This window comes from Sebastes fasciatus, chromosome 9, assembly GCF_043250625.1.
Source record: "Sebastes fasciatus isolate fSebFas1 chromosome 9, fSebFas1.pri, whole genome shotgun sequence".
NCBI classification, from domain to species: Eukaryota; Metazoa; Chordata; class Actinopteri; order Perciformes; family Sebastidae; genus Sebastes; species Sebastes fasciatus.
The window spans coordinates 35756227-35766226 of record NC_133803.1 but is presented as its reverse complement, the minus strand read 5'-3'; the positions used below and the strand labels follow the sequence as shown (position 1 = coordinate 35766226).

Here is a 10000-nt window from a genome sequence, read left to right as displayed (position 1 = left end):
CCCCCCGGTTGAGAAACTACACATCACTGAGTCATGAAGTTCAACAGAGAGACGATGTCACGGTTTCACATTCAGACAAACCAAAACCAGTTTGACTGAAACCAGAACGGAGCTTAAAGTCAACTCTGGACCGGTTTACTCCTTCTGTGTTTTCTTCTTCTTTATCTGTTCTCGTGTTTACTGTGAAAATACGCTCCACTTCAAGTGAAGTTCCTGCTGCTGCCGTCTCCTCCTGAAGCTCTGAGCTTCTTCAGAGGCGATCACTCACAAACAGAAGTAGTGGTAGTTTTAAGACACACACTGAGGCAGAGGACTGATCATTATAGGTAACAGATTCTCGTGTAGTGAGGCTGATTAGCCGGATGTTAGTTTACAACGAGGGGTGAAGTTGTTTCGTTTATGAAATGTCAGAAAATGTCCAAAGTCCAAGAAGACGTCCTCAGATGTCTCACAGATATTCAGTTTACTGTCATAGAAAGAAACCAGAACATATCCACATTTAAAAGCTGGAATCAGAGAATTAATGACTCAGACCGATCAATCGATTATCAGAATAGTTGATGATTCATTTAATAGTTGAAAACTAATGGATTAATCGTTTTGTTAGAAAAAATGTTAGTAAATTGTGAAGAATGCAGATTATAACTGGTTAGAGCCCCAGATGGTGTCTTCATGTTCCTTATTTTATATATCCAGTATATATCCCAAATCTCCAGTTTAATATCATTAATGATGAAGAAAAGCATCAAATCCTCACATCTGAGAAGCTGAATTAAATAATATTTGGCATTTTTGCTTGAAAAAGGACTAGAATGATGAATCAATTATCTATCTAGAGCAACTAACCATTATCTTCATTGATGATTAATCTGTTGATTATTTTCTTGGTTAATTGATTAGTTGTTTGGTCTAGAAAATGTCAGAAAAGTCCAAGATGACGTCCTCAAATGTCTCAAAGATATTCAGATATTCACAGAGGAGGAAAGAAACCAGAACATATTCACATTTAAGAAGCTGGAATCAGAGAAATTAGTCTTTTTCTTTTTCTTAAAAAATGACTCAAACTGATCGATTGATTATCAGAATAGTTGGTGATTAATTGAATAGTTGATTAATCGTTGCAGCTCTAAAGAAGACTTTAAAAGACTCTAAATTAAAGGTTTTATTGACACACTTCAAATTCATATAAAAATAATCTGCGTTTTTATTCCACCAGTCTGTAAACGCAGAGATCGAACGTTGAGTTACTGTTCTCTTACAACACACACTAAATGTACGGTACGTTGTGGTGAGACAGATTCATCTGAGTGTTTCAAAGTCAGGGACTAACTTTCAATCTGAACTTTAAAGCAAAGGGAGTCTGAACATCTGACCAACTCCATCTGCTGAGGAAGACAGTGTGATTCAACCAAAAGCTCCAGAGCAGCTACTAAATGGACTTTTAATAGACAGTTTAGTCAATCTATTAAAATCCATAAATGTATTTTTGATTAAAGGGAGGAAACTCAATGTATAAATCCTGCCAGGCTCATAATGTGACTGTGCATTAATAGTATATATCCCCTTGAGACTAATACTTCATATACTGATATATAAACTGTCTTTAATGTGAGCAGTAGTTTGTATATGGAATCATTTGGATGTGATATTCAGGTGGAGTATATTATGATAAAGATGTAAAGTGCGGTCTATTCTCAGACTGAAGGAACGCAGCAGATCGTCGTGTTTCTGGATGACACATAACGAGTTCTCACTTCTCCTGCAGCTGCTCTTATCTGCTGTAAATATACAATTATAGATTCTGAAGAAAAAAATGTCTCTACTACATATATTACTGTCTCCGTGTCGAGCTCCAATATTACACTGACTCAACTCCATCACTGACTTCTATTTAACCTGCAGTTAATGTCATCTAGTGTTCGTCAAATAGCAGCTAAATCAGCATTAATGTAGTTTCAGACAGTTAAAGGTTGATGTTAAAAGAGTTACAGGAGTCGTGTATATCTGTACATGATGCTCAGACTCAACCTCACGCCCACCTTCTGGTTTTACACACGTATTCAACGTCATGAGAAGGGACTCCCGGGAGTCCATCAACCATGTGACCCTCATGTAAAGTCTCCGTGCATCACTTCCATCATTCATCACAACTCTTTACTAAAAGTGTTCACAGCAGGGTTCCACAGCAACATCTAACTGATCAATGCTTTGGCGACTAAGTAACACGACAACGTTTGAGACACGGGGACTAAAGGGACATTCTGGGAGGAAGACAACAATCCACGTTATTATAAAGAGCGGTGAACGGCGTGTAGAGAGGAGGTCGGGGTGAACGGTATGTAGAGAGGAGGTCGGGTTGAACGGTATGTAGAGAGGAGGTCGGGTTGAACGGTATGTAGAGAGGAGGTCGGGGTGAACGGTATGTAGAGAGGAGGTCGGGTTGAACGGTGTGTAGAGAGGAGGTCGGGTTGAACGGTATGTAGAGAGGAGGTCGGGTTGAACGGTATGTAGAGAGGAGGTCGGGTTGAAGGGCGTGTAGAGAGGAGGTCGGGGTGAACGGCGTGTAGAGAGGAGGTCGGGGTGAAGGGCGTGTAGAGAGGAGGTCGGGGTGAACGGCGTGTAGAGAGGAGGTCGGGGTGAACGGCGTGTAGAGAGGAGGTCGGGGTGAACGGCGTGTAGAGAGGAGGTCGGGGTGAAGGGCGTGTAGAGAGGAGGTCGGGGTGAAGGGCGTGTAGAGAGGAGGTCGGGGTGAACGGCGTGTAGAGAGGAGGTCGGGGTGAAGGGCGTGTAGAGAGGAGGTCGGGTTGAACGGTATGTAGAGAGGAGGTCGGGTTGAACGGTATGTAGAGAGGAGGTCGGGGTGAACGGCGTGTAGAGAGGAGGTCGGGGTGAACGGCGTGTAGAGAGGAGGTCGGGGTGAACGGCGTGTAGAGAGGAGGTCGGGGTGAAGGGCGTGTAGAGAGGAGGTCGGGGTGAACGGCGTGTAGAGAGGAGGTCGGGGTGAAGGGCGTGTAGAGAGGAGGTCGGGGTGAACGGCGTGTAGAGAGGAGGTCGGGGTGAACGGCGTGTAGAGAGGAGGTCGGGGTGAACGGCGTGTAGAGAGGAGGTCGGGGTGAACGGCGTGTAGAGAGGAGGTCGGGTTGAAGGGCGTGTAGAGAGGAGGTCGGGGTGAACGGCGTGTAGAGAGGAGGTCGGGGTGAACGGTGTGTAGAGAGGAGGTCGGGTTGAACGGCGTGTAGAGAGGAGGTCGGGGTGAAGGGCGTGTAGAGAGGAGGTCGGGGTGAAGGGCGTGTAGAGAGGAGGTCGGGGTGAACGGCGTGTAGAGAGGAGGTCGGGGTGAACGGCGTGTAGAGAGGAGGTCGGGTTGAAGGGCGTGTAGAGAGGAGGTCGGGGTGAACGGCGTGTAGAGAGGAGGTCGGGGTGAAGGGCGTGTAGAGAGGAGGTCGGGGTGAACGGCGTGTAGAGAGGAGGTCGGGGTGAACGGCGTGTAGAGAGGAGGTCGGGGTGAACGGCGTGTAGAGAGGAGGTCGGGGTGAAGGGCGTGTAGAGAGGAGGTCGGGGTGAAGGGCGTGTAGAGAGGAGGTCGGGGTGAACGGCGTGTAGAGAGGAGGTCGGGGTGAAGGGCGTGTAGAGAGGAGGTCGGGTTGAACGGTATGTAGAGAGGAGGTCGGGTTGAACGGTATGTAGAGAGGAGGTCGGGGTGAACGGCGTGTAGAGAGGAGGTCGGGGTGAACGGCGTGTAGAGAGGAGGTCGGGGTGAACGGCGTGTAGAGAGGAGGTCGGGGTGAAGGGCGTGTAGAGAGGAGGTCGGGGTGAACGGCGTGTAGAGAGGAGGTCGGGGTGAAGGGCGTGTAGAGAGGAGGTCGGGGTGAACGGCGTGTAGAGAGGAGGTCGGGGTGAACGGCGTGTAGAGAGGAGGTCGGGGTGAACGGCGTGTAGAGAGGAGGTCGGGGTGAACGGCGTGTAGAGAGGAGGTCGGGTTGAAGGGCGTGTAGAGAGGAGGTCGGGGTGAACGGCGTGTAGAGAGGAGGTCGGGGTGAACGGTGTGTAGAGAGGAGGTCGGGTTGAACGGCGTGTAGAGAGGAGGTCGGGGTGAAGGGCGTGTAGAGAGGAGGTCGGGTTGAACGGTATGTAGAGAGGAGGTCGGGTTGAACGGTATGTAGAGAGGAGGTCGGGTTGAAGGGCGTGTAGAGAGGAGGTCGGGGTGAACGGCGTGTAGAGAGGAGGTCGGGGTGAAGGGCGTGTAGAGAGGAGGTCGGGGTGAACGGCGTGTAGAGAGGAGGTCGGGGTGAAGGGCGTGTAGAGAGGAGGTCGGGGTGAACGGCGTGTAGAGAGGAGGTCGGGGTGAACGGCGTGTAGAGAGGAGGTCGGGGTGAACGGCGTGTAGAGAGGAGGTCGGGGTGAACGGCGTGTAGAGAGGAGGTCGGGGTGAACGGCGTGTAGAGAGGAGGTCGGGGTGAACGGCGTGTAGAGAGGAGGTCGGGGTGAACGGCGTGTAGAGAGGAGGTCGGGGTGAACGGCGTGTAGAGAGGAGGTCGGGGTGAACGGCGTGTAGAGAGGAGGTCGGGTTGAAGGGCGTGTAGAGAGGAGGTCGGGGTGAACGGCGTGTAGAGAGGAGGTCGGGGTGAAGGGCGTGTAGAGAGGAGGTCGGGGTGAACGGCGTGTAGAGAGGAGGTCGGGGTGAACGGCGTGTAGAGAGGAGGTCGGGGTGAACGGCGTGTAGAGAGGAGGTCGGGGTGAAGGGCGTGTAGAGAGGAGGTCGGGGTGAACGGCGTGTAGAGAGGAGGTCGGGGTGAACGGCGTGTAGAGAGGAGGTCGGGGTGAACGGCGTGTAGAGAGGAGGTCGGGGTGAAGGGCGTGTAGAGAGGAGGTCGGGGTGAACGGCGTGTAGAGAGGAGGTCGGGGGGGATGGAAACACCAGACTGTCACCAGACGTTCACCAGGACACGGCCATTCGTGTCCCGGGTGAAACCACAAGTCAACGTTGATTTAATTACCGTGTAACTTCCGTACTTAAGTTACGGCGCTTCCAGAGTTATCTTGTTGATATGAAACTGATATATTTGACTTCAGGACGTCTCTGACTTCATACTGTACTTCTACATAAATCAAACATTCTTACTGGATTCATTTAGATGTTTTTTCAAAGTAAGAGTCCCTAGAAGTGTATGATTCAACGTTTCCCCCGTGGTCTAGTGTTGGAAAAGTTAACTAAAGTCTATATAATAAGTACTGTAAGGGATAATGTCCAGCTAGTGGCTCATTGTTGTGAACTAAACAACAATGAGCCACTAGCTGGACATTATAGAGATTATTACACGGCTACTGACGGAAGAGATCAATACCACCGTTAGAAGGAGCATTAATCTGATCCAGTTGAACAAGGCTGGGTGTAATGACTGACAGCTCCATCAGATACCGTATGTGTGTTGTTTTTAATGTGTACGGGGGTGGGAGAGTGTTTGGTGCTTCTCTACCCGGCAACAGAGCGCTGAGCTGAGTCATCTCTGTCGCAGCCCTCCCACGCCTACCCACGCTGCACTGCTTTCGGTCTCTGTCAGTGCTGGAGATGCACGGCCACGGACACGATACCAAAACTAACTGCATCACTAGATCGGGCCCACAGACGACAAAAACACACATTTACCGTAAACGGGTTGGGGGGGTGGGGGGGTTGACGGAACAGGGCTGGCATCGCTGGGTGGGAGAGTCGCTTTGAGAAGCTTCTTCTGACAACATGTGGAAACTGATACCACGAATAGATCACTATCAGGAGGTGAAGAATGAGAGAGAGATATTGGGTGTCTGCTGACCGACTCTCTCTCTCAGCCACAGTTTCATGATACTGATCAACACCGACATTCATCAAGGTGAAAATATGATAGAAGCCAGAGGAGACCCGGCTCAGCTGAACAAATACAACAGATATGTGATAGTGAACTATTCTAATGAGCCGTCCAGATCCTGTAGGTTCAGTGTTGGTGGAAAGACAAACCCTCACACTACTAACCACCACTGAGACGTCATGCTATTCATGGTTCTGTCGGGTCCATTCCTCAGTTTTTAACAGAGAGAAATACATTTAAAAGGTATTTTTGACCTCAAAGGTATGCCTAAACTAAACAGGCTGAAATAAACTCGGTATAAACAGTTGTTAACTTGTGTTTGGTGTATTTTTTCTCTGTTGTTCCAATGCTAATGGTCATTGTATTCTACATCGTTGGAAAGCCTGTTTATTGACCTTCATAATGATGTCACACTTGTAAGGATCATGTATTTGTGGGATGAGCAGCACAGCTGATTATGTGTGGAGCCCCGGTGCCGATGGTAAACAGTGTATTCTCCTGTTGGTGTTGACTCTTGTTGTGAGTTGTTTGGTGGATGATTGAACTCTCTATCAGTAACAAGGAACAAACAAGACATATTGATTGATTGAATCCACCGTCAGGAGCCTCAGTAGCGGTGGAAGATCCATACGCAGCCACAACAGCCTGGCACCTCCTCCTCATGCTGGTCACCAACCTGGTCACACGTTGCTGTGGGATGGCGTTCCATTCCTCAACCAGGATGACACTTGCTTTTGCGGAACACCAGCTTCAACTTGCCCCATCGCGCCGGCGTAGGAAAAGTACAATTTGCCGATGTTTGTTCCTTGTTACTGATAGAGAGTTCAATCATCCAATCCACCAAACAACTCAAAACAAGAGTCAACACCAACAGGAGAATACACTGTTTACCATCGGCAGAGCATTTTGGCAAAGTTTTCTTGGGCGCTCCCCACATAATAATATAATATACACACAATAATACTAAATACACACATCACCAGCTGGGCTGCTCATCACACTAATGCCTGCTGAACCTCTGAGTCAAGTCATGTGTTTGTTTGACCCCTCCCTCACACTCCCAGAGCAACTGACCTAGTGTAAAGAGCGAGAAAGTCTGCTGAGCGTCTAATAATGAATGAATGAATGAATGAATGAATGAATGAATGAATGAATGAATGGGTTTATGTTGGAGTTAGTTGAAAGCTACTGTACGAACGCTACCGGGTGCCTTGGTATCAAGACGCCGAGGCACTAATATACGTATACTTATATCATAGTAATAGTAGCGTACTCTAAAGTGTACTACTTCAGTACTTCTTTGGACTAAACTGGCCCACTGTTTAGTTTATAAAAGTATACTTTAAATGTACGAATAGTAAACTTTGAGTACACAACTAGTTTACCTCCAGGTTGTATTTTGTACTGCAACTATAATATAAAGAATACTACAGTACTTCTACTAGTTTAAGAGTTTTTACTGCAAATATACTTGTACGTTTTCTTAAGTGAACTTATAATACTTAGCCAAATATACTTTTCAGTATACCTTCAGTATAAGCCAAGTACACTTAGACTGATAGTTGTTGATCTAAGCCAAGTACACTTCAGTATCATTTTGTTAAGTGTATCTCTGATAAGTACATAAACAGTAATCTGAAAGTGTCTTCTGTTATCTTAAGTTTAAATGAATGAACTTGTTTTTATGAAGGGAGTCTCCTGCAGGACTGTGCAGATTCTGGAGGCAACGGGACCAGGTTCTGGGATCAGAAGCGTTCTGGTTTCCGTCTGTAGTAGTAGTACTAGTATCGACCAATCGGGTCGGAGCAGGCTTCGGTTGAACGTGACCAATCGGACATCGTCTGATTGGTTAAAGTAGAGCTTGTAAACTGGCTACTTGTGTCACAACGCGGTCGGAGACGACGTCTCAAATCCAGACTCAAGTCTCAAGTTGCTGATCGGACTCTAAACACGGGAAGTCCCGGCTCGGATCTCCGCCGGCTACACCAGAACCACAAATACAGCCCGCTGGACCCAGAGGTTGATCCGTCCTCAGACCGATAGCTGAGAATGGATGAATAAATCAATCAATCAATCAATAGAAAGGGATACGTAAGGCTTTCTCTGTCTAAAGTTTCTGCCACTGCGAGTCCTACTGGACCTACAGACATTAGCTCTTACCTTCAGTCAGAATAGTGGATGCTCCAGTAGAACCTTAGCAATAGTTCATATAATACTATGTATGTACAACATATTATTAATAAAGTACACAAGCAGTCTGAGCAGGAACACGGTGAGATCAGACGGTCTCCTCATGTGACCACGGATACAACACAGCGCTCACAGATCATCAGTCCGGACTGTGAAACTCCCTCTGACGTCTCTGAAGGACTCATTCCTGAACACCGACTGATGGAGGAGATTAAAGCTCCATCACCCGGTTCCATCTGAAGAAGACAGCCGCTGTAATATCACCAGGGAGATAGATACTGTACCACACTTTCACTTCAGCCCTTCACAGGTGCGGTCAGTGCGTCACGCCACGACTACATGACTAAGTTTGGAGCAGCGGGCTGCGAGCCAAGAGCCAAATATAGAAGATATCTGCCGCAACCTGACCGACATCCAAACAATCTGACATCCAAACAATTTGACAGTCCTCACGCTGATACTCACCGGCAGAGTCCACATTTACATCTTCAGACCAGCGCTGCAGACGGACAAACCTCGGCTGCACGCTGGGCTAGTTATTGATGAAGGAACATCCCTCACTATGATCTATGATTATGATCTATATGACCTATGTGATCTATATGATCTATGTGATCAATGATCTATGATTATGATTTATGATCTATGATCTATTTATAAAAGAAGGAGATTCATCGACTGCTGTTTGGAGACTTCAGAGGAATAGAATCTCAGAGTAACATCAGAGAACATTCAGCGCTTCACACACACACGAGTCCAATCCACCAAACGTTCGGAAAACGTTTGTAATATTTTCCAGCGAGCTGATTGAATCCTTCCTCCTCTTTAGTGCTCTCACAAACTTACAATCTACATTTTATTCGTTGTTTTATGAAACCTTTTAAAACAGAAGTGCTGATCCAGAACGACACCAGTCGTCCTCTAACCAACCCAGAGACACTGAGAGACACTGAGAGACACTGAGAGACACTGAGACTCTCCTACAGCTGCATTCCTTCTCAGATCGATAAAAAACAGCCAATAATGAATAAAGAACACTCACCAGTTTGTCAGTCTTCATCCTCCTCTTCATCAGAAAGTCTCTTTAGTGCAGACTGAGAAGGGCTGAGAGAGAGAGAGAGAGAGAGAGAGAGAGAGAGGAAGAGAGAAGGAATGTTTTAATCATTCAGTTCTCTTCCCACACACATAGCAGAGAGTCCTCCTCATGCTGAACCACACGGAGACACACTGAGACACACTGAGGTCTGACCTCCACAGGTCAGGGATGAATCAGGAGGAAGGGGGAAGAAGGGAGGAGAGGAAGGGACGGAGATTAAGAGAACAAGAGAAGGACGTTAAATGATAAAAAAGCCAGAATAGAAAAGAGGAATGAAGAGAATGTAGAGAGAAGAGTAGATGAGAGGGAGGAGAGAGAGGGAGACTTGGCTGAGTCATCGGTAACCACCACTTCCTCTAAGAGCTCTACTAATGAGTGGCCAACTTTCTGTTCTGAGGCACGCACGCACGCACGCACGCACGCACGCACGCACGCACGCACGCACGCACGCACGCACGCACGCACGCACGCACGCCTCCTACTTCAGCTGCAATCTCTTTTTCATCTCTCAGCTTCAAACTGCTCTCAGTATTTTCCTCTAGCAGATGTGTGTGTGTGTGTGTGTGTGTGTGTGTGTGTGTGTGTGTGTGTGTGTGTGTGTGTGTGTGTGTGTGTGTGTGTGCGCATGTGTGTGTGTGTGTGTGATAAAGCCTGAGAAGTGGACCAGTGCACTGACCTCACTGTGTGTGTGTCATGAGAAACAATCTGCTGCTACATTCAAACATAAACAGTGTTTCCCAGAATTCCCAGGGGCCGGGTTTCCTGACGTTTATCCATCCAGTGAAGGGTTAATGAACGGCCTTGATTAATGTCCGGTTCAGACGACACCATATCAGCCCCATTACAGCCCGATTACAGCCCGACTACA

General features: G+C 47.7%; 1 long non-coding RNA gene across 1 annotated transcript in view; it reads right to left on the bottom strand.

The window, feature by feature from the left end:
* The window catches only part of LOC141774638 (uncharacterized), a 144167-nt gene that overhangs the window by 102848 nt on the left and 31319 nt on the right, over positions 1–10000 (bottom strand). Inside the window, exon 3 of the long non-coding RNA XR_012595391.1 lies at positions 9079–9140. This is a non-coding gene — a long non-coding RNA (uncharacterized LOC141774638). The remainder of the gene's footprint in view (positions 1–9078; positions 9141–10000) is intronic.